This window comes from Manis javanica, chromosome 5 (assembly GCF_040802235.1).
Source record: "Manis javanica isolate MJ-LG chromosome 5, MJ_LKY, whole genome shotgun sequence".
Classification (NCBI taxonomy): Eukaryota; Metazoa; Chordata; class Mammalia; order Pholidota; family Manidae; genus Manis; species Manis javanica.
In genome coordinates this window covers 171,814,751-171,837,658 of record NC_133160.1, presented here as the reverse complement: position 1 = coordinate 171,837,658, position 22,908 = coordinate 171,814,751, and the positions used below count along the sequence as shown (strand labels likewise).

Genomic DNA, 22,908 nt, shown 5'->3' with positions numbered 1-22,908 from the left:
GTCTACACCACAACTGCGGGACCCGCTCTGTCTACACCACACACTCCTGGACCCGCTCTGTCTACACCACACACTCCTGGACCCACTCTGTCTACACCACACACTCCGGGTCCCGCTCTGTCTACACCACACACTCCGGGTCCCACTCTGTCTACACCACACACTCCTGGACCCACTCTGTCTACACCACACACTCCGGGTCCCACTGTGTCTACACCACACACTCCGGGACCCCCTCTGTCTACACCCCACACTCCGGGACCCGCTCGGGACCCGCTCTGTCCACACCACACACTCCGGGTCCCACTGTGTCTACACCACACACTCCGGGACCCCCTCTGTCTACACCCCACACTCCGGGACCCGCTCAGGACCCGCTCTGTCCACACCACACACTCCGGACCCATTCTGTCTACACCACACACTCCGGGTCCCACTGTGTCTACACCACAACTCCGGGACACAGTCTGTCTACGCCACACACTCCGGGTCCCACTGTATGTGGACCCACTGTGTCTACACCACACACTCCGGGTCCCGCTCTGTCTACACCGCACACTCCGGGTCCCGCTCTGTCCACACCCCACACTCCGGGTCCCGCTGTCTACACCCCACAGCCCGTGAGCTGCAGCTCTGCCGGACGCGGCGGGAGCTCCTTCGCAGCGCCGGGGTCCCCGGAGACAGCTCCGCCCACCACGCGGCGCCTGCCGGGCTGGCCGGGAAAGTCCGGACGCGCGCTGGGGCGGCCCCGGGCGGCGGGCTGCAGCCGCGAGGCGCGAACGCGGCGGGCGGGCAGGCCCGGTTCCCGCCCCGGCCCGCCGCCCGACCCCGCGCCCGGCCCACGGCGCCCCCTCCGCGCCGGCCCGCCCGAGTCCGCGGAGCTGGGCCCGGGAAGAAAAGGCGAGCCCCCGGCGGCCGGGCCGGGCCCGAGGAGCCCCGCCCCGCCGGCCGCCCGCACCACCCCCCCGCCTCGCGACGGCCGCGGGCGCGCCCGGAGAAGGAAGACGGGGAAGCGGCGCGGCCCGGACCCGGCCGCTACCTACCGGCCGCCGGCCGCGAACCGCCCCTCCCGCGCGCCCAACGGTCTCCTCGGTCGCCTCAGCAGCCGCCGCCGCCCGGGCCGGGGGCGGGGCCGGCAGGGGCGGGGCCTCGGGGAGGTCGAAGCCCTCGGGGGCGGGGCTTCCAGGGGACGGGGTGAGCAGGCGCGAGGGGCCGGGCCTGTTGGGGGCGGGGAAGGGGCGGGGCTGCCAGGGGCCCGGAGACGGCCGATACGAGGGACGGGGGCGCTGTAGGGGGCGGGGACTCCGGGGCCCGGGGCAGCACTTCCGCTGCCCCCGCTGGGGGTGCGGGTTCCGCCCTCGCCCTCGCCCTGGAAACCGTGCTTCCCCGCCGGGACCCCTCCTTCGCTGCCCCGCCACTCTGCGCCCCCTCCTCCCGCCGCCTTCCACCCTGAAACGGTTTTAGGGAGGACAGCGGGCGGGAAGGACGTCCCTGCAGGGCACAGCCGTGCCCTCGTCCTGGGACCGGCGGGGAGGCCCGGCGGGGCGGCAGTGCGACCCCGCCGCCCTGGAGGTCCCTGGGGGACCTGTCCGCGCCCCTCGGCCCTGAGACCTCCGGGGCAGCTCCCCGCTGACGTGTCTTCCAAAGCAGGCACCACCTGACGCATGGTGACCGTTTCCATGGCCAGGGTGTTTCAGGAAACAGGCCACTGGCGTTTCCAGCACAGCCCGAGGGCCAGCGCCCGAGCCTCAGAGCCCCCTGCCTTATGCGTTCAGCCACCGTGACCATCCACCTGCCTCCACACCTCCTGGAGTGGTGTGGAGAAATCAGAGGCTGTAAGCTATGCCTCCTGTCCCCACTGTGCCCCCAAAATGATAGCAAGGGCAGTCTTTCACTGACTGGCATGTTGTCACGACATGCCTTCCCCATGTTTGCTAATAAAATACCCGCAGGCCATGGATGTGCCCAGACACTGGGGATGCCTGCCGGCCAGGTGAGCTCTGAGGATTGTTTGTACAGCATCACTGCTGTGGCCTGGCTGTGTGTGTCTCCAGGGTGACATACGGAGGCCTGTCCCCCAAGGTCGTGGTGTTAGGAGGTGGGCTTCTGGACTGCGCGGGTCATGAGGGTGGAGTCCCCAAGTGGGATCAGTGCCCTCATAAAAGAGAGCCCAGCGCGGCCGGCACCTTGAGGGGGGCACAGCGAGAAGCCAGCGTCTCGGAGCCAAGAAGCGGTCCTCTCCAGCCCTGAGGCCTGCTGGCGCCTTGATCCCGGGCTTCCAGCCCCCAGAGCTTAAGAAATTAAGTTCCTGTTGTTCCTGAGTCCCACTTCTGTGGCGTTTTGTCACAGCAGCAGGACAGACCAAGACAAGTGCCCAAGTGCACCCCTGCTGCACAGGTTCAGGGGCAGCAGGAGAGCAGGCGGGCGGTGGTGCCCGGGAGCGGTCGCGGGGGGTACCGCTGCCCCTCTCTGTGCACACAGCGTGTGCGCCACCTCCTGAGCCCCGTCTGCTCAGCCTGTCGCCACCCCTGTAGTCAGGCTGCCTTCCTCTTGTCTCCTTCCCCCAGTGCCAGCCCTCTCTGCCCCATCCTGCCTGGCCTGCATCCTTCTCTCCTGCTTTCATCCCCTTAAATACGTCCCTCGCCACCTGTCCACGCTCCAAATGCTGTGCGCCCTGGGGACCCCTGCAGCCCCTCTCCTGTCTTCCTCTTCCGAGTGTCACCTGCCCTGTTTAAAAATAACTCCCTCCCTACCTCTCCTCCCCCACTTCCCCCTTTCTCCGCCCTTCTCTCCCCACCTTCCCTCTCTTCCCCTACCCACCCTGCAGGCCCTTAATGCCATTTCTTCGCCACTAGTTCAGGTTCCAGGAGGAAACACATGGCACTCTCCAGTGGGGAAATTGGAGAAGATTCCAAAAAAACTCCTATTTGTAGGAGGGCCAGAGGGATGGTGTAGAGCCAGGACAGGTGACAGGAGGTGAACGGGTACCATTTCCAGGGCTCAAAGAGCAAGGGCTGCCCAGAGGTCACAGACCCCCGAGAGCCACCTATCAGCACCTGGGCCAGGCACCCAGCCAGCCCAGGAGGACCCTGCAGAGAAAGCCAGGGAACAAGCCCCACCCTCACCTCCCTCTGTCTCCTGCGGGGTCCCACTGGTGGAACCTTCCTGAGGCTGAGGCAACCAGCCAGAAGCAGCCCTAGAGCCCAGCCCCCAGGTGCAGCCCACATGGCTCTCCACACACCTGCCTAGCCCCACGCACGTCACGGGCTTGGAGTGGGAGAGCAGGGCGGGGACTCGGAAGGAGGTCCTGGGAGGAGAGGGCGCTGATCTTGCAGAGAGAGGCTGAGAAGTTGTTTCCGTGGGGGGCAGCAGTCTGGACAGAGAAATGTGCCATGCAGCGCTCAGAGAAAGAGATGGAAGGGGAAACTGAGTCGTGGCTTGAAAAGACAGTTCTCATCAAGTAAGTAAAATCTGCTCTGCCAGCCAGGCCACACTTGCAACAAGGCCCAGGTCTCGGCAACTCAGCAGAACAGGTGAGGTCCTTGTGCTCAGCCCCTTGGCCAGCTGCAGCTCGGTCCCACATCATCGTCACACCCAGGCCCAGGTCGGTGGGAGAGCCACCCACGGGCTCCCACAGCAGCCGCCCATGTGACACAGCATCCTCCTGCGTGCCGGAGCGGCCACCGCGTCACTCCTGGGTGAGCAGGTGGCAGGGACGGGCCTGCCGCGGGACCCCCACTGTCCTTGGCCTGCCGCGCTCAGGCCCTCAAGTGCAGCCTACCCACAGAGGGCACCGGGTGCCCGCATCAGTCTGTGCGGGCTGCCGCTCACAGTTCTGGGCAGGCAGTCCAAGATTAGGGTGCTGGCAGCTCCAGCGCTGGGTGAGGCCACTGCTGGTTTGCAGTCACCGTCTTCAACGTGCGCTCGCATGGTGGAGAGCAGGGGAGAAGGTGTGAGCTAGCCGGTGTCTCTTCTTCCCAGGACGGTAATCCCATCATGGAGGCTCCACCCCCGTGATCAGCTCACCCCCAAAGGCCCACCTCCCAGCCCACCCCTGGGGGCTTAGGCGCCCACTGTGCGGACAACACTCGCCACAGGGCACTGCAGCAGCTCGCCCACTGCAGCCTCCACCGAGGGGCTCCTGGACATGTAAGCCCAGCATGCACAGATCCTGGCCCAGGCCCCGAGGAGCCCCCACCATGGGTGTGGGGCCTGGCAGCCCCCTGCTCTGATGCGGGCCAGAGGCCCAGGCCTGGAAGGCCCCACAGGTTTGCCACCCACCCTTTGCCCCTGTGTCAGGTTGGGGACAGCCTCCCCTGGTGTGCTCCAGCCTGGTGCCTTGCCACGCCCTCAGAATGGGAAAGCTCGGCTGGGCCTGGGGCATCTTCCAGGGAGCCCTGGCCCCAGCTGCCCAAACAAGGTGTAGGCCTGCAGAAAGGGGTGTCGGGCCTGATTTCCACCCGCGTGAAAATGGTGTGGATGCCGCTGCTGGCAGTGGGCAGTGTGACTGGCAGGCCACTGCAGAGTCCAAGACGAGTCGCTGCCTCCTCTGGGCGCCTGAGGCTCTTGGCAGGTGGGATGTCCGGGGCCTGGGCTGTGCAGAGGCCCCTTGAGGCTGGGCTGTGGAGGGAAGTGGAAATGCCAGAGCAGACGTCCCAGGGGGGCCCGAGGGGCCGCAGGCTGAGGTTCCCACGGGGGTGCCCAGGACAGTAAGTAGGGCGCTGTGCTGGTCAGGGTTCTCTGGAGAAACAGGACCATGAGATGTACAGAGAGGGAGAGACTTGTTACCAGGCACTGGCTCATACAGTTCTGGAGGTTGAGAAGTCCCATCTGCTAGTAGGGCCCCTGGACAGCTGGGGGTGTCACCCCAGGTGAGGCCTGAGCCTCAAACTGGGAGCTCTGGGGCTGCAGGAGATGGGTCCCAGGGCAGCGTCAGGCAGGAGGGGCCTCCCCCTCTCACCCTTTGCTCCATTCAGTGGCCAGCTGAGGCCCACCCATACTGGGGAGGGCATGCACCCAGACCTCCAATTCAAATGCTGATTTCACCCTGAAACACCGTCACAGGCACACCCAGAAGCAGTTTGCACACGTGTTCCCCTGTTCCTTGAACTCACCTGCCTGTGACTGCAGGTGACCAGTCCCTGCAAGACACCTGAGAGATGACTACAGCACTGAGGCTGGTGCCCCGTGGTGGCCACGGGCCATCTGCCAGGCTGCCCTCTCCTACATCTCACCAGTGAGGCATGACCACTGCAGTCTGCAACCTGCACCCCTGGTCTCTCCCAAGTCAGTGCCGAGCTGTACGTGAGGAAAGCCTGGGTGGGTCACTCAGGTAGCAGCTTAGCCTTGGGCAAAGGACTCGGCCACTCTGCCTGTTTCCCATCTCTGAAGCGGGTAATCATGGCACCCCTAAGTCTCAGGCTGTTGTGAAGATTACTTAGCAGATGATGGGAAATGTCTGGAACAGCGCCTATTCCAGAAGGCACTGGACAAGCTGCAGCGAGCATTTGCTCCTAGCCCAGCTAGGACAGCCACCAAGTCGCATGGCCAGAGGACCCGGCCAGGCCCGCCCAGTGCCAAAGGGGGTGCTGCAGCCCCTGGCTGTGGGCTCGCCTACCTCAGGGGCTCCATGAGCAGGAAAGGAGTCATTTGGCGCCCCCACCCGCTCCTGCCCTTGACGTGCCTAAAGCCCTCCGAGGCCGCTCTGCAGAGCAGCGGTTGCGCTGACGGAGAGCCCGCCCCTACCGGCTCGCTCCGCACAGCCACTCTGGTCCTTGCTGCTCTCTGTCCAGCCCCCGGGGATGGCTCTGTTCTGTCCTTGACCTAGAAGGGGCCCCTGACGGGTGCTCCTGCCTCACACACACCCCGCAGTCTTACAGACGTCACCGGGGCAGCTTACTCAAGTCCTGCCCCCTGGCAGGATGTCCCACACTGGCTCTGCCTCCACTGATGCCTGCTCTGCCCGCAGCCCTGCACCTCCCATCTCTAGCCATCCTCCCAGCAGCACACTTCAGCATGGAGCCCCCAATACCTCTGCCTGCCCCAGTTGGCCACCAGCCTGCAGCCACCACCTCACTGGCTACCACGGAGCCAGGGCCTGCATGCCAGGCTGTCTATAGGCTTCCGTGGTGCTGAGCACGTGGTCTCCTCCTGAGCACGTGTGAGAGCAGCACCGGCCATTTCACACAGAGAGACCGAGGCTCAGGAGGGGCCCTGTGGCAGGCCGCACTAAGTGACGGGGCGGGGAGGGGACTCCCGACGCCTGATGCAGCTCCACGCAGCCCGTCCCGTGCCCTGGGCCCTCGCCTGGAAGGCCAGCAGGCCCACACTGCCAGGCCCTCCCGTCCCCTCCCTCTGCCATCCGCCCCTGCCCGGAACATTTCGGCGGCCCCACTGCCTGCAGGGAGAAGTCTGATGGTCCAGTTCCCGAGGACAGCACTCCAGCCTCCCATCCGTCGGGCCCCTCGCTGCCTTCCGAGAAGTCGTGAGGACGGACCTTGGTCCTGAGGCCGCGTTCTCCCTGCTTGTGTGTTCTCAGTGGGCCTGCTGGCAACCTCCTCACCTGTCGGGGCTCAGCTCAGGTGTCACCGTCCTGTCTCCGCCCCCAAGGTGGAAGGGAAACCTCCTGGCACTCATCAGGCGCATGCACACAGCTGCTGTATGTCACCATCCCGTCACACTGTCCCACACCCTCCACAATGCCCACCCTCACCAGGAGCTCCTGGGCCACAAACCCCCATCTAAAGGACGGGCTTCTGAGGCTCCGCCGTGCCAGCCACATGCTAGGCTTAGGGACACAGTGTCCAGCAAGGCAGCAGGAGCCCCAGAAGTCCTGGTGGCCAGCCCAGGAGATGCAATGGCCCACAGCTGACTGGCTAAGAGGCCTGCAGGCCCTCCTCCGAAAGTGTAGGGAGCCATGCCCAGGAGACTGGGCAAATCTGAGTCCCCGAGAGCCGCTGGTGTGGGAAGGATGGGGCACCAGAGAGGGGCAATGTCCTGGGAAAGGGGCAGCAGTGGGTGCCGGGGTCCAGGCGAGTGGTGCAGGCAGGGCCTTGATCCAGGGCAGGGCCTGGGCCAAGGGGCAAGCAGGACCCCAAGGGGCAGGCTGGGTGGGGTCCACAGGGCCTGGGCAGTGGGGGGGCCCAGGCTTAGCTGTGAGGCTGGGGAGCCAGCTTATACCCTGCCCTCCCCTGACGTGCTCCGGCTGCAGGTTCCTCCCCGTGAGGCCCTCTCCCAGCTTCTGGGGAGGCAAGCTGCCCCCTCCCCAGGGTCTGCAGAAGCCATCCCTGTGTTTTAGAATTCATTAGGAACAGTGAACAGACAAAATAAATCAAAGGAAGCATAATGTTGTTTCAAACTAGGGCACATGAAAAAAATCAAATAGACCATATTATTACTGAGCAGAACATATACCCATTAGCCAGAGCACATTGTCACTGCACAGACTTGATTTATTTTTCCCCAGGCCTGTGGGATCACCCAGGGCCGCTGGTGGCAGGGGAAGGGAGGTCCCATGGGCAGGATGGGGGCGCATGAAACAGAGTGGGGACCCCAGGTCTGGCGTGAAGGTTGCCCTTAGCGCGGCCCCACCTCGGGAATGGCTCTTCCTCTTGGGGGAAACTGTTGGTGTGGAGAAAGGGGAGGTTCCCGTGGCCAGGATGCCCACCTGGCCCTGGTCGGCTGGCTCACTGCACACGTGTGGGCAACTCGTTGCTGTTGACTCTATATAGAGAGCTCCGCCCAGTGCCCTGGGCAACACGGGGCACGGCTGCAGGAGAGCAGAGGCTGGAGTGGTGGTAGCACCAAGGACAGGGATTGAGTCAGCTGCAGGGGCGAGAGGCCCAGAGGCAGAGACCGGCTCGCTGCAGCAGACTCGCTCTGAGTGGACAGGATTCTAGTGACTGACCTGCCACGGTGGGAATAATGTTGGGTATTAACCCTTTCACCCCAAGAACATTCCATTGTCAGTCCTCCGTCTCACTGAATCCATAGTGGACTTGCCCGGGGCTGAAACCCATTGGCAAGACAGTTGGGAGTGTTTTTCTTCTACAGAGATAACATGGAATCACCTCAAAACAGGAAGTGACAGTGGAATACATGCCCAGTGGTGCCACTGAGCCCCGGGCCGCTCTCAAGGACAGCCTCCCTGGGGGCACAGCGCTGCTGACAGCCGCACAACTCACCGTTCAGATGAGGACTGGGAGGACCAGCATTCTCTTCCAAAGTGAAAACTCTTTCTGGGTCATTCCCCGCCCACCTTTGCCCAGCGAGACCAGGTCACCGTCCAGGAGAAGGGAGCCCCGGCGGGCCAGCGCCCTAGGCAGGATGAGCGCCAAGTAGCACCTCCTGGTGCTTCACCCACCCTGGCCTCTGAATCTCCACGCACACACCCATTTACAGGTGTGGAGGCTGGGCCGAGAGAGACAGGGTCGGGCCGTGGCCTGCCACTGCCCAGCCTTCCCTGGTGCACGGTGCCCCGGCCTGCCTGGGCACAGACACCTGTCTGGCCTCTCAGGCAGGCACTGTTCCTGTGTCCCCAGCTCTGAGTGCCACAGATGCACTGTGTGCCCCATGGGCACCACAGGCCCCAGAGGAGTAGCCAGCCGAGCACGGGACGCAGCATTAGGGAGAAGGTGTGATGGGGGAGCTGGCCAGAGGGGCCACCCGGCCTGTGTGTGCCCCCCTCTGTCTGGGACTCAGGGACCACGTAGACCCATGAGGTGGGGAGAGACAGTGTGCACCTGGACACCACAGGGCAGGTGGGCAGCACCGGGGAACAGGAGCCTAAGCGGGGTCGGCTCCTCCCCACTCTGCGGGCAGGTGAGCAACGGGGTGGGAGCAGATCTCCCGCAGGCCTGCAGGCTGCACGGCTTCCGGGGCTCTCTGCGTTTTCCCAGTAGGCACAGTGGAACCAGGTGGGGGCTCTCTGGGCATCACCCTAGTCTGCCGGCTTCACAAAGTGAGCATGTTAGTAGCTTCCAGAGGACAGACAGGCTCGGGGTAGTTTCACCCGTCCCCCGCAAGCAGGCCAGAGCCATGGTCATCTGCACCCTCGGCAGCAGGAAGGAAGGTCGCAGGAGGTGGCCCATGGGAGCAGAGCCAGGCTTGGGCCTCTCACTCCCTGGAGAGGGCAGAGGGGCACTTGCAGGCCCTGGGGGGTGACATGTGACCTTCCCCTTTTAGGGGGCCCACCTGGCCTAGTTTGCCTGGGCCTCTCTGGGTTTTAGCATCACACTTCCAGCATCCCTGGACCCCCTCAGCCCCAGCAGACTGGGCCAGTCCATCCCTCTAGCCCTAGTGGCCTCCACGAATAACCAGGAAGACACACACCTTTCACCCCTGGAGGAATCTGGACCCTTCTCCCCATTTCTCAGTGAATTTCCCCAGTGTGCAGTATGACACAAAATCCTATAAAACAATAAAATTGAAAAATACAGCTAAAGTTATAGGGTATTTTTCCCAATTTTTAAAATTTGCTAAACAAAACTTCCACCTTAACCATGTTTAAGTGTACAGTTCAGTGATATTAAATACATTCATGATACGCAGGCACCCCCACCACATGTCCTCATGGTCATCATCCTGAAAACCTGAAGCCCTGAAACCTGCCCCCCTGGCCCCTCCCCCACCGTCTGCTTTCTGTCTCCATGATGTGACTCCATTGGGGACCTGCCAGCACTGGGTCATGCTGGACTGGTCCCTCTGTGACAGGTTCGTCTGCCAAGCATCACGTCCTGTTCACCATGTGGGACACGGGCCACAAATGCCTCCTCGTCGGGGCCAAGGAACATCCCCCTGCCTGGGCGGACGGCCTTGTGCTCAACTACCCGTCCCTCCATGGACACCAGCTGTCCCCACGTCTCTGCTGTCGGGAACACTGCCCCCGTGGGCATGGGTGCAAACGACTCTCCCAGGCTGGGGTTTGTTCCCGGACGTGGGGTCGCTGGATCGTGTGGCAGTTCAGTTTACTTCTCTGAGGAACCTCTGTGCTGTCCCACAGCTGCTGCACTGTTTATGTTCCCACCAGCCATGCACGGTCCCGGCTTCCCCACATCCCTGTCAATAATAATCATTTTCTGTTCTTTGGATACTAGCCATTCTCCTGGGTGTGAGGTGAGATCGCATTGTGGTTTTCATTTGCATTCCCCACATGGTTAATGATGTTCAGCATCTTCTTGTGTGTTTATTGGCCATTTGTACATCTTCTAAAGCCATGGTTTTTATACAATTACACAAACATCAAAAATGACTAGTGTGGGGGAGGCACTCAAGATGGTGGCACAAGTAGGGCCATGAAAATCTCCCCCCAAAACCATACATATTTTGAAAATACAGCAAATACAACTATTCCTAAAAGAAAGCCCAGAAGATGCAGTACACCAGCCAGGCTACAGCTACATCTGCAAGAACTCAGCATCTCACGGAGGGGGTAAGATACAAAGCCGTGACCAGGTGGGACCTGAGCACTCCCCCCAACCCCAGCTCACTGGTGGGAGGGAAACAGTCAGAGTGGGGAGGGAGTGGAAGCACAGGACTGCTAAATCACCAGCCCTGGTGGTCTGCTCGGGAGCACAGACACACATTGCATGGTGCTCTGGATATTGGAGGAGCAGAAAAGTGACATCTGAGACAGAGACTGTGAGCAAGGCCCCACAGCTGGATGCCCTGGGACAAAAGAAAAGTGGGTGCTGTCAAAGTCTTAAAGGAACAAGGGTTTAACAAGTGGACAAAATTGTCCGGGTGCACTCAGTCCAGCAGGCTGGGAATCCTAAGGAACCTCAGGTGCCCTAACCCCCTGGGTGGCAATGCAGCCCCAAAGCCCCTCACGGTGATAAGCAGCCTGCTGTTCCTTCCCCACCATCCGCACTGCAGGCAAACCAGCTGACCCTCCATTGCTGCAGAACAGCTGGGGAGCAGCCCCACCCACAGCAACCACACAGTCTTCCCCCAGTGCGCAGCTAACCAGGACAAATCCAGGGGATGCCACCAGCATGCAGCCGCCCGGCACAGGCAGAGGAAGTCGGGTCAAGGTCCGGAAGGCACAAAGGAGCTCCGTTCTCAAAGGAGAACACAACTGGCATGGCAGCTCAGGGAATTAACCCAGAAACTGCTCCATGTGTGCGGGTAACCAGCACAGGCAGCAGAGAAGGGAAAGGTGACCAGCAAGCAGAAAGGGACTTTGTTTGCCCAGCTGACACACACGCCACTTGCCAGTGATCACTTCTATCGCCATAAAAAGGCAAAAGAACCTGGTCCAGTCCAAAATCATTCAAACAATGCAAGAGAGAGGGCCTGGCAAGATAGATATAACTAATCTTCCTGAAAAAGAATGCAAAATAAAAGTCATAACCATGCTGATGGACCTTCAGAGAAATATGCAAGAGCTAAGGGATGAAGTCCCGAGGGAGATTACAGAAATGAAACAATCTCTGGAAGGACTTAAGAGCAGACTGGATGAGGTGGAAGAGACTGTTAATGGAACAGAAATCAGAGAACAGGAATAAAGAGAAGCTGAGGCATAGAAAGATAAAAGGATCTCTAGGAATGAAAGAATATTAACAGAACTGTGTGACCAATCCAAGCAAAACAGTACTTGCATAATAAGGCTACCAGAAGAAAAAGAGAGAGAAAAGGGATAGAAAGTGTTTTTGAAGAATTGCTGAAAACTTCCCCAAGCTGGGGATGGAAATAGTCTCTCAGACTATGGAAGCCCACAGATCTCCCAACACAAGGGACCCAAGGATGACAACACCAAGATAAATAATAATTAAAATGGCAAAGATCAAAGACAAGGACAGAATATTAAAGGCAGCCAGAGAGAGAAAAAAGGTGACCTACAAAGGAAAATCATCAGGCCATCATTAGACTTCTCACAGAAACATTACAGGCCAGAAGAGAATGGCATGATATACTTAATGCAATGAAACAGAAGGGCCTTGAACCAATAATACTGCATCCAGCTTGATTATCAATTAAATTTGAAGAAGGGACTAAACAATTTTTAGATAAGCAAAAGTTGAGGGATTTACCTCCCACAAACCACCTCTACAGGATATTTTAAAGGGACTGCTCTAGATGGAAGTATTCCTAAGGCTAAATAGATATCACCAGAGAAAATAAAATCACAGCAAAGAAAGCAGATCAACTAAATACTAACTAAAGGCAAAAAATAAAATCAGCTATCCACAAAAGCAGTCAAGGGAAACACAAAAGAGTATAGAATAAAACGCCTAACATATAAAGGGTGGAGGAGGAAGAATAAGAAGGGTCATATATAAAGAACCATCAGACTGTGTTTATAATAGCATAATAAGTGAGTTAAAGTTAGACAGTTAGATAGTAAAGCTTTGGTAACTAGGAATCCAAAGCCTGCAATGGCAATAAGTAAATATCTGTAGGTAATCACCCTAAATGTAAATGTAAATGGACTGAATGCACCAATCAAAAGACACAGAGTAACAGAATGGATAAAAAAGCAAGACCCTTCTATATGCTGCTTACAAGAGACTCACCTCAAATCCAAAGACATGCACAGACTAAAAGTGAAGGGATGGAAAAACATATATCATGCAAACAATAGGGAGAAAAAAGCAGGTGTTGCAGTACTTTAATCACACAAAATAGACTTCAAAACAAAGAAAGTAACAAGAGATAGAGAAAGACATTACAGAATGATTAAGAGGTCAGTCCAACAAGAGGATATAACCATTATAAATATATATGCAACCAACACAGGAGCATCGACATATGCGAAACAAATACTAACAGAATTAAAGGACGAAATAGACTGCAATGCACTCATTTTAGGAGACTTCAAAACACCACTCACTCCAAAGGATAGATCCACCAGGCAGAAAATAAGTAAGGACACAGAGGCACTGAACAACACACTAGAACAGATGGACCTAACAGACATCTACAGAACTCTACACCCAAAAGCAGCAGGATACACATTCTTCTCAAGTGCACACAAAACATTTTCCAGAATAGACCACATACTAGGCCACAAAAAGAGCCTCAGTAAATTCAAAAAGATTGAAATCCTACCAACCAACTTCTCAGATCACAAAGGTATAAAACTAGAAATAAATTGTACAAAGAAAACAAAAAGGCTCAAAAACACATGGACTCTTAACAATATGCTCCTAAATAATCAATGGATCAACGACCAAATTAAAATAGAGATCAAGCAATATACAGAGACAAATGAAAACAACAGCACAAAACCCCAACTTCTGTGGGACACAGCAAAGGCAGTTCTAAAAGGAAAGCATATAGCAACCCAGGCCTATTTCAAGAAGGAAGAACAATCCGAAATTAATAAAGTCACAGTTAGTGAAACTGGAAAAAGAAGAATAAATGAGGCCCCAAGTCAGCAGAAGGAGGGACATAATAAAGATCAGAGAAGAAATAAATAAAATTGAGAAGAATAAAACAATAGAAAAAATCAATGAAACCAAGAGCAGGATCTTTGAGAAAATAAACACAGAAAAATAAACCCCTAGCCAGACTTAGTAAGAGAAAAAGAGAATCTTCACACATAAGCAGAATCAGAAATGAGAAAGGAAAAATCACAATGGACACCACAGAAATATAAAGAATGATTAGAGAATACTATGAAAATCTATATGCTAACAAACTGGATAACCTAGAAGAAATGGACAACTTTCTAGAAAAATACAACCTTCCAAGACTGACCAAGGAAGAAACAGAAAATCTAAACAGACCAATTACCAGCAATGAAATTGAATCAGTAATCAAAAAACTACCCAAGAGCAAAACTCCCAGGCCAAATGGATTCACTGCTGATTTTTTTTTTTTTTTTTTTTTTTTGAGAGGGCATCTCTCATATTTATTGATCAAATGGTTGTTAACAACAATAAAATTCAGTATAGGGGGGTCAATGCTCAATGTACAATCATTAATCCATCTCAAGCCTAATTCTCGTCAGTCTCCAATCTTCTGAAGCATAACGAACAAGTTCTTACATGGTGAACGAATTCTTACAGAGTGAATAAATTCTTACATGGTGAACAGTACAAGGGCATTCATCACAGAAACTTTCGGTTTTGATCATGCAATATGACCTATAAACCATCAGGTCAAATATGAATATTCATTTGATTTTTGTACTTGATTTATATGTTGATCCCACATTTCTCCTATTATTATTATTATTTTTATTTTTAATAAAATGCTGAAGTGGTAGGTAGATGCAAGATAAAGGTAGAAAACATAGTTTAGTGCTGTAAGAAGGCAAATGTAGATGATCAGATGATCAGGTGTGTGCCTATGGACTAAGTATTAATCCAGGCTAGACAAGGGCAGCAAGACATCCATGGATGCAGAAGATTTCTCTCAAAGCAGGGGGGGTGAGGTTCTGAGCCTCACCTCTGTTGATCCCCAAATTCTCACCTGATGGCCCCCCTGCGACTGTGCCTGTCTTAGGTTGTTCCTCCCTTGAGGAATCTTACCCGTCTCTGGCTAACCAGTCATCTTCCGGGGCCATACAGGGAAATGTAAAGTTGGTAAGTGAGAGAGAAGCCATATTGTTTGCAAAGGTTAGCTTTTTACTTCTTTGCAGATTTATGCCCTGTGGCTTCTATGCCCAGCACTTGTCTCGAGGTATCTTTACCACCTGGAGGAATTATGATACTCGGTAAATTCTATATGAGGCACGAATTCTATTTAAGGTTTGTAATTAGGAAGGAAGAAGAAAAGCTATAGATGTAGCATATGAAGGAAACTTGGGAGGATTGATTATTTCTTTGACATATCTTCTTGTATAGTACCTTAAGTATGTATAGGTTTTAAACTACTAACTAATTTGCACACACATATTAACATAATAGGAATACGGTGACATAAACAAAGCAAATCTATAATTACCAGCCATCTCCAGTGAAGCCAAGAAAACCATTTAGGCATCCTAGGCATTTGTGAAAATTTATCTATGATATGATGGATATTTTCCAACTGTACTTGAACCATCAGACAAATTAAAGCAGCCCATTTCTGGGATCTGTTCACATCCCATATGTTCTTTTAACCATAGATAGTCTATAGTCATGAGATTTTGGGGTGCTACAACTTGCACCCCTCCCAACTCCTGGTTGAGTTCCAACAGTACAGATCCAGTCAAATTCGTTGTCTCACTGTATGCACATGCCAGCCTAGACATCTCCCTCCTCCTTCTTATGGCAAGTCCAGGAGACAGTGGGCTGGATGCAGCCACAACCGCAGCATCGTCCGGATCCCTGTGGAGGCTTTTTGATGATCGTCCCCCGGCACAAGTCCTCCAGAGAGTGCTGATGCCGGAAGCTCCTCCTCATATCGTATCTTAGTTCATTTTCTGGGTATCCAAGCTAGGCCTTGATCTTCTGCGTAGAAACAAACAGACCCTTTGCCCACACTTTGACATGCCCTCTATACCACTGTGCAGAACTCATTACAGGTCAGCACACAGTAACTGCTTTTTTTTTTTTTTTTTTTAATTAAGAGAAAGGAATATTATCAGAAAAGAGTACCTCCATAGCTGATCATCTGACACCCTTTAAGTGATCAACATTAAGGATATTTAAAGCATGCGTTGATCTTTGATTTACCAATAGTTTTATCCTGTTAAGGAGTAATCCCCCTTTTCTTTCTTTCTTTCTTTTTTTTTTTTTTTTTAAATTTTTAATCTACACTTACCTGAAGAATACTATGTTTACTATGCTCTCCCCTATATCAGGTCCCCCCTAACAACCACATTACGGTTACTGTCCATCAGCTTAGCAAAATGTGGTAGAGTCACTACTTGTCCTCTCTGTGTTGTGCAGCCCACCCTCCCCTTTCTCCCTCCCCCCATGCATGCTAATCTTAATACCCCCCTTCTTCTTCCCCCCCCTTATCCCTCCCTGCCCACCCATCCTCCCCAGTTCCTTTCCCTTTGGTACCTGTTAGTCCATTTTTGGGTTCTGTAATTCTGCTGCTGTTTTGTTCCGTTAGTTTTTCTTTGTTCCTATACTCCTCAGATGAGTGAAATCATTTGGTATTTCTCTTTCTCCGCTTGGCTTATTTCACTGAGCATAATACTCTCCAGCTCCATCCATGTTGCTGCAAATGGTTGGATTTTTCCACTTCTTATGGCTGAGTAGTATTCCATTGTGTATATGTACCACATCTTCTTTATCCATTCATCTACAGATGGACATTTAGGTTGCTTCCAATTCTTGGCTATTGTAAATAGTGCTGCGATAAACATAGGAGTGCATCTGTCTTTCTCAAACTTGATTGCTGCGTTCTTAGGGTAAATTCCTAGGAGTGGAATTCCTGGGTCAAATGGTAGGTCTGTTTTGAGCATTTTGATGCACCTCCATACTGCTTTCCACAATGGTTGAACTAATTTACATTCCCACCAGCAGGGTAGGAGGGTTCCCCTTTCTCCACAGCCTCGCCAACATTTGTTGTTGTTTGTCTTTTGGATGGCAGCTATCCTTACTGGTGTGAGGTGATACCTCATTGTAGTTTTAATTTGCATTTCTCTGATAATTAGCGATGTGGAGCATCTTTTCATGTGTCTCTTGGCCATCTGTATTTCTTTTTTGGAGAACTGTCTGTTCAGTTCCTCTGCCCATTTTTTAATTGGGTTATTTGTTTTTTGTTTGTTGAGGCGTGTGAGCTCGTTATATATTCTGGACGTCAAGCCTTTATCAGATCTGTCATTTTCAAATATATTCTCCCATACTGTAGGGTTCCTTTTTGTTCTATTGATGGTGTCTTTCGCTGTACAGAAGCTTTTCAGCTTAATGTAGTCCCACTTGCTCATTTTTGCTGTTGTTTTCCTTGCCCGGGGAGATATGTTCAAGAAGAGATCACTCATGTTTATGTCTAAGAGGTTTTTGCCTATGTTTTTTTCCAAGAGTTTAATGGTTTCGTGACTTACATTCAGGTCTTTGATCCATTTTGAGTTTACCTTTGTATATGGGGTTAGACAATGGTCCAGTTTCATTCTCCTACATGTAGCTGTCCAGTTTTGCCAGCACCATCTGTTGAAGAGACTGTCATTTTGCCATTGTATGTCCATGGCTCCTTTATCAAATATTAATTGACCATATATGTTTGGGTTAATTTCTGGGGTCTCTAATCTGTTCCACTGGTCTGTGGCTCTGTTCTTGTGCCAGTACCAAATTGTCTTGATTACTATGGCTTTGTAGTAGAGCTTGAAGTTGGGGAGTGAGATCCCCCCTACTTTATTCTTCTTTTTCAGGATTGCTTTGGCTATTCGGGGTCTTTGGTGTTTCCATATGAATTTTTGAATTATTTGTTCCAATTCATTGAAGAATGTTGCTGGTAATTTGAGAGGGATTGCATCAAATTTGTATATTGCTTTCGGCAGGATGGCCATTTTGACGATATTAATTCTTCCTTGCCATGAGCATGGGATGAGTTTCCATTTATTAGTGTCCCCTTTAATTTCTCTTAAGAGTGACTTGTAGTTTTCAGAGTATAAGTCTTTCACTTCCTTGGTTAGGTTTATTCCTAGGTATTTTATTCTTTTTGATGCAATGGTGAATGGAATTGTTTTCCTGATTTCTCTTTCTATTGATTCGTTGTTAGTGTATAGGAAAGCTACAGATTTCTGTGTGTTGATTTTGTATCCTGCAACTTTGCTGTATTCCGATATCAGTTCTAGTAGTTTTCGAGTGGAGTCTTTAGGGTTTTTTATGTACAGTATCATATCATCTGCAAATAGTGACAGTTTAACTTCTTCTTTACCAATCTGGATTCCTTGTATTTCTTTGTTTTGTCTGATTGCCGTGGCTAGGACCTCCAGTACTATGTTAAATAACAGTGGGGAGAGTGGGCATCCCTGTCTGGTTCCCGATCTCAGTGGAAATGCTTTCAGCTTCTCGCTGTTCAGTATAATGCTGGCTGTGGGTTTATCATATATGGCCTTTATTATGTTGAGGTACTTGCCCTCTATTCCCATTTTGCTGAGAGTTTTTATCATGAATGGATGTTGAATTTTGTCAAATGCTTTTTCAGCATCTATGGAGATGATCATGTGGTTTTTGTCTTTCTTTTTGTTGATGTGGTGGATGATGTTGATGGATTTTCGAATGTTGTACCATCCTTGCATCCCTGGGATGAACCCCACTTGGTCATGGTGTATGATCCTTTTGATATACTGTTGAATTCTGTTTGCTAATATTTTATTGAGTATTTTTGCATCTACATTCATCAGGGATATTGGTCTGTAATTTTCTTTTTTGGTGGGGTCTTTTCCTGGTTTTGGTATTAGGGTGATGTTGGCTTCATAGAATGAGTTTGGGAGTATTCCCTCTTCTTCTATTTTGTGGAACACTTTAAGGAGAATGGGTATTATGTCTTCTCTGTGTGTCTGATAAAATTCCGAGGTAAATCCGTCCGGCCCCGGGGTTTTGTTCTTGGGTAGTTTTTTGATTACTGTTTCAATTTCTTTGCTTGTAATTGGTTTGTTTAACTTTTGTGTTTCTTCCTTGGTCAGTCTTGGGAGGTTGTATTTTTCTAGGAAGTTGTCCATTTCTTCTAGGTTTTCCAGCTTGTTGGTATATAGGTTTTCATAGTAGTCTTTAATAATTCTTTGTATTTCTGTGGAGTCTGTCGTGATTTTTCCATTCTCATTTCTGATTATGTTGATTTGTGTTGACTCTCTTTTTCTCTTAATAAGTTGGGCTAGAGGCTTATCTATTTTGTTTATTTTCTCAAAGAACCAGCTCTTGGTTTCGTTGATTTTTGCTATTGTTTTATTCTTCTCAATTTTGTTTATTTCTTCTCTGATCTTTATTATGTCCCTCCTTCTGCTGACTTTAGGCCTCATTTGTTCTTCTTTTTCCAGTTTTAATAATTGTGATGTTAGACTATTCATTTGGGATTGTTCTTCCTTCTTCAAGTGTGCCTGGATTGCTATATACTTTCCTCTTAAGACTGCTTTCGCTGCATCCCACAGAAGTTGGGGCTTAGTGTTGTTGTTGTCATTTGTTTCTATATATTCCTTGATCTCTATTTTGATTTGTTCATTGATCCATTGATTATTTAGTAGCATGCTGTTAAGCCTCCATGTGTTTGTGAGCCTTTTTGTTTTCTTTGTAGAATTTATTTCTACTTTCATACCTTTGTGGTCTGAAAAATTGGTTGGTAGAATTTCAATATTGTGGAATTTACTGAGGCTCTTTTTGTGAGCTAGTATGTGGTCTATTCTGGAGAATGTTCCATGTGCACTTGAGAAGAATGTATATCCTGTTGCTTTTGGATGTAAAGTTCTATAGATGTCTATTAGGTCCATCTGTTCTAGTGTGTTGTTCAGTGCCTGTGTGTCTTTACTTATTTTCTGCCCGGTGGATCTATCCTTTGGGGTGAGTGGTGTGTTGAAGTCTCCTACAATGAATGCATTGCAGTCTATTTCCCTCTTTAGTTCTGTTAGTATTTGCTTCACATATGCTGGTGCTCCTGTATTGGGTGCATATATATTTAGAATGGTTATATCCTCTTGTTGGACTAAGCCCTTTATCATTATGTAGTGGCCTTCTTTATCTCTTGTTACTTTCTTTGTTTTGAAGTCTATTTTGTCTGATATTAGTACTGCAACCCCTGCTTTCTTCTCACTGTTGTTTGCCTGAAATATGTTTTTCCATCCCTTGACTTTTAGTCTATGCTTATCTTTGGGTTTAAGGTGAGTTTCTTGTAAGCAGCATATAGATGGGTCTTGCTTTTTTATCCATTCTATTACTCTATGTCTTTTGATTGGTGCATTAAGTCCATTTACATTTAGGGTGACTATTGAAAGATATGTACTTATTGCCATTGCAGGCTTTAGATTCGTGGTTACCAAAGGTTCAAGGTTAGCTTCTTTAGTATCTTACTGCCTAACTTAGCTCGCTTATTGAGCTGTTATATACACTGTCTGGAGAGTCTTTTCTTCTCTCCCTTCTTATTCCTCCTCCTCCATTCTTCATATGTTGTGTGTTTTGTTCTGTGCTCTTTTTAGGGGTGCTCCCATCTAGAGCAGTCCCTGTAGGATGCCCTGTAGAGGTGGTTTGTGGGAAGCAAATTCCCTCAGCTTTTGCTTGTCTGGGAATTGTTTGATCCCACCATCATATTTAAATGATAGTCGTGCTGGATACAGTATCCTTGGTTCAAGGCCCTTCTGTTTCATTGCATTAAGTATATCATGCCATTCTCTTCTGGCCTGTAGGGTTTCTGTTGAGAAGTCTGATGTTAGCCTGATTGGTTTTCCTTTATAGGTGACCTTTTTCTCTCTAGCTGCCTTTAAAACTCTTTCCTTGTCCTTGATCCTTGCCATTTTAATTATTATGTGTCTTGGTGTTGTCCTCCTTGGATCCTTTCTGTTGGGGGTTCTGTATAATTCCATGGTCTGTTTGATTATTTCCTCCCCCAGTTTGGGGAAGTTTTCAGCAATTATTTCTTCAAAGACACTTTCTATCCCTTTCCTCTTTCTTCCTCTTCTGGTATCCCTATAATACGAATGTTTTTCCTTTTGTATTGGTCACATATTTCTCTTAGTGTTGTTTCATTCCTGGAGATCCTTTTATCTCTCTCTATGTCAGCTTCTATACGTTCCTGTTCTCTGGCTTCTATTCCTTCAATGGCCTCTTGCATCTTATCCATTCTGCTTATAAATCCTTCCAGGGATTGTTTCACTTCTGTGATCTCTTTCCTGACATCTGTGATCTCCTTCCGGACTTCATCCCACTGCTCTTGCATTTTTCTCTGCATCTCATCCCACTGCTCTTGCATTTTTCTCTGCATCTCATCCCATTGCTCTTGCATTTTTCTCTGCATCTCTGTCAGCATGTTCATGATTTTTATTTTGAATTCTTTTTCAGGAAGACTAGTTAGGTCTGTCTCCTTCTCAGGTGTTGTCTCTGTGATCTTTGTCTGCCTGTAGTTTTGCCTTTTCATGGTGATAGAGATAGTTTGCAGAGCTGGTACAAGTGACCGCTGGAAGAGCTTCCCTTCTTGTTGGTTTGTAGCCTTTTCCTGGGAGAATAGCGACCTCTAGTGGCTTGTGCTGGGCAGCTGCGCGCAGACAGGGCTTCTGCTTCCTGCCCAGTTGCTTTGGGGTTTATCTCCGCTGTTGCTGTGGGCTTGGCCTGGCTGGGGCTGTTCCTCCAAAATGGTGGAGCCCCGTTGGAGGGGGAGCAGCCAGGAGACTATTTATCTCCGTAAGGGGCCTCTGTGCTCCCTGCTGCCCAGGGGGTTAGAGTGCCCAGAGATCCCCAGATTCCCTGCTTCTGGTCTAAGTGACCTGTCCTGCCCCTTTAAGATTTCCAAAAAGCACTCTCCAAACCAAAACAACAGCAGGAACAATGAGAGAGGGAACAGAAAGAAAGAGAAAAAAAAAAGGAAAAAACAAGCGATTTTTTTTTTTTTTTTTTTTGTCCTCAGGTGCCGGTCCCAGGCACCCGCTCACTGGTCCTGCTGCCCTGTCTCCCTAGCACCAGGGTCCCTGTCCTTTCAGGGCTTCCAAAAAGCACCCACCCACCGGTCCCGCAGGGAAGGAACGCTCAATATTCTTTGTCCTCAGGCACTGGTCCCACGCACCCGCTCACCAGTCCCGCCACCCTGCCTCCCTAGCACCGGGGTCCCTGTCCCTTCAAGGCTTCCAAAAAGCACTCGGCAAAAAGAGAGAAAAAAAAGGGGAAAAACGCACGATTTCTTCCGTCCTCAGGTGCTGGTCTCAGGCACCCACCCACCGGTCCCACAGGGAAAAATGTGGGATATTCTTTGTCCTCAGGTGCCGGTCCCAGGCACCCGCTCACCAGTCCCGCCGCCCTGCCTCCCTAGCACCGGGGTCCCTGTCCCTTTTAGGCTTCCAAAAAGCACTCGCAGAAAAGAGGAAAAAAAAGGGAAAAACGCGCAATTTCCTCTGTCCTCAAGTGCCGGTCTCAGGCCCCCGCCCACCGGTCCCGCAGGGAAAAACGGGGGATATTCTTTGTCCTCAGGCGCCGGTCCCAGCCACCCGCTCACCAGTCCCGCCACCGTGCCTCCCTAGCACTGGGGTCCCCGTCCCTTCAAGGCTTCCAAAAAGCGCTCGCCAAAAAGAGAAAAAAAAAAAAAAAGGGGAAAAACGCGCGACCTCCTCCGTCCTCAGGCACCGGTCTCAGGCACCCGCCCCCAGGTCTCGCAGGGAGAAACGCGGGATATTCTTTGTCCTCCGGCGCCGTTCCCAGGCACCTCCTCACCGGTCCCGCCACCCTGCCTCCCCAGCAACGGGGGCCCGTCCCTCTAAGGCTTCCAAAAAGCGCTCGCCAAAAAAAAAGAAAAAAAAACCGCTCCGGTTTCTCTCCACCCGCCGGGAGCCGGGGGGAGGGGCGCTCGGGTCCCGCCGGGCCGGGGCTTGTATCTTACCCCCTTCACAAGGCGCTGGGTTCTTGCAGGTGTGGATGTGGTCTGGATGTTGTCCTGTGTCCTGTGGTCTCTATTTTAGGAAGATTTTTCTTTGTTATATTTTCATAGCTCTATGTGTTTTTGGGAGGAGATTTCCACTGCTCTACTCACGCCGCCATCTTGGCTCCGCCCCTCACTGCTGATTTTTATCAGACATTTAGGGAAGACATAATAGCCATTCTCCTTAAAGGTTTCCAAAATATGGAAGAGAAAGGAATACTTCCAAACTCATCCTATGAGGCCAGCATCACTCTAATACCAAAACCAGCCAAAGACACCACAAAAAAGAAAATTACAGACCAATATCCCTGATGAACATGGATGCAAAAATACTCAACAAAATATTAGCAAACCAAATTCAAAAATACATCAAGAGGATCAGACACCATGATAAAGTGGGATTCATCTCAGGGATGCAAGGATGGTACAACATTTGAAAATCCATCAACATCACCCACCACATCAACAAAAAGG

At 51.4% G+C, this 22,908-nt stretch overlaps 1 protein-coding gene across 3 annotated transcripts in view; it reads right to left on the bottom strand.

Moving 5' to 3' along the window:
- Nucleotides 1–1,152, bottom strand: part of RGS12 (regulator of G protein signaling 12) — a 134,729-nt gene extending 133,577 nt beyond the window's left edge. For all 3 annotated transcript variants that reach the window (XM_036992423.2, XM_073237979.1, XM_036992416.2), the window contains exon 1: nt 1,044–1,152. The gene's annotated coding sequence lies outside the window, so the exon portion shown is untranslated. The remainder of the gene's footprint in view (nt 1–1,043) is intronic.
- Nucleotides 1,153–22,908: the final 21,756 nt, after the last annotated feature.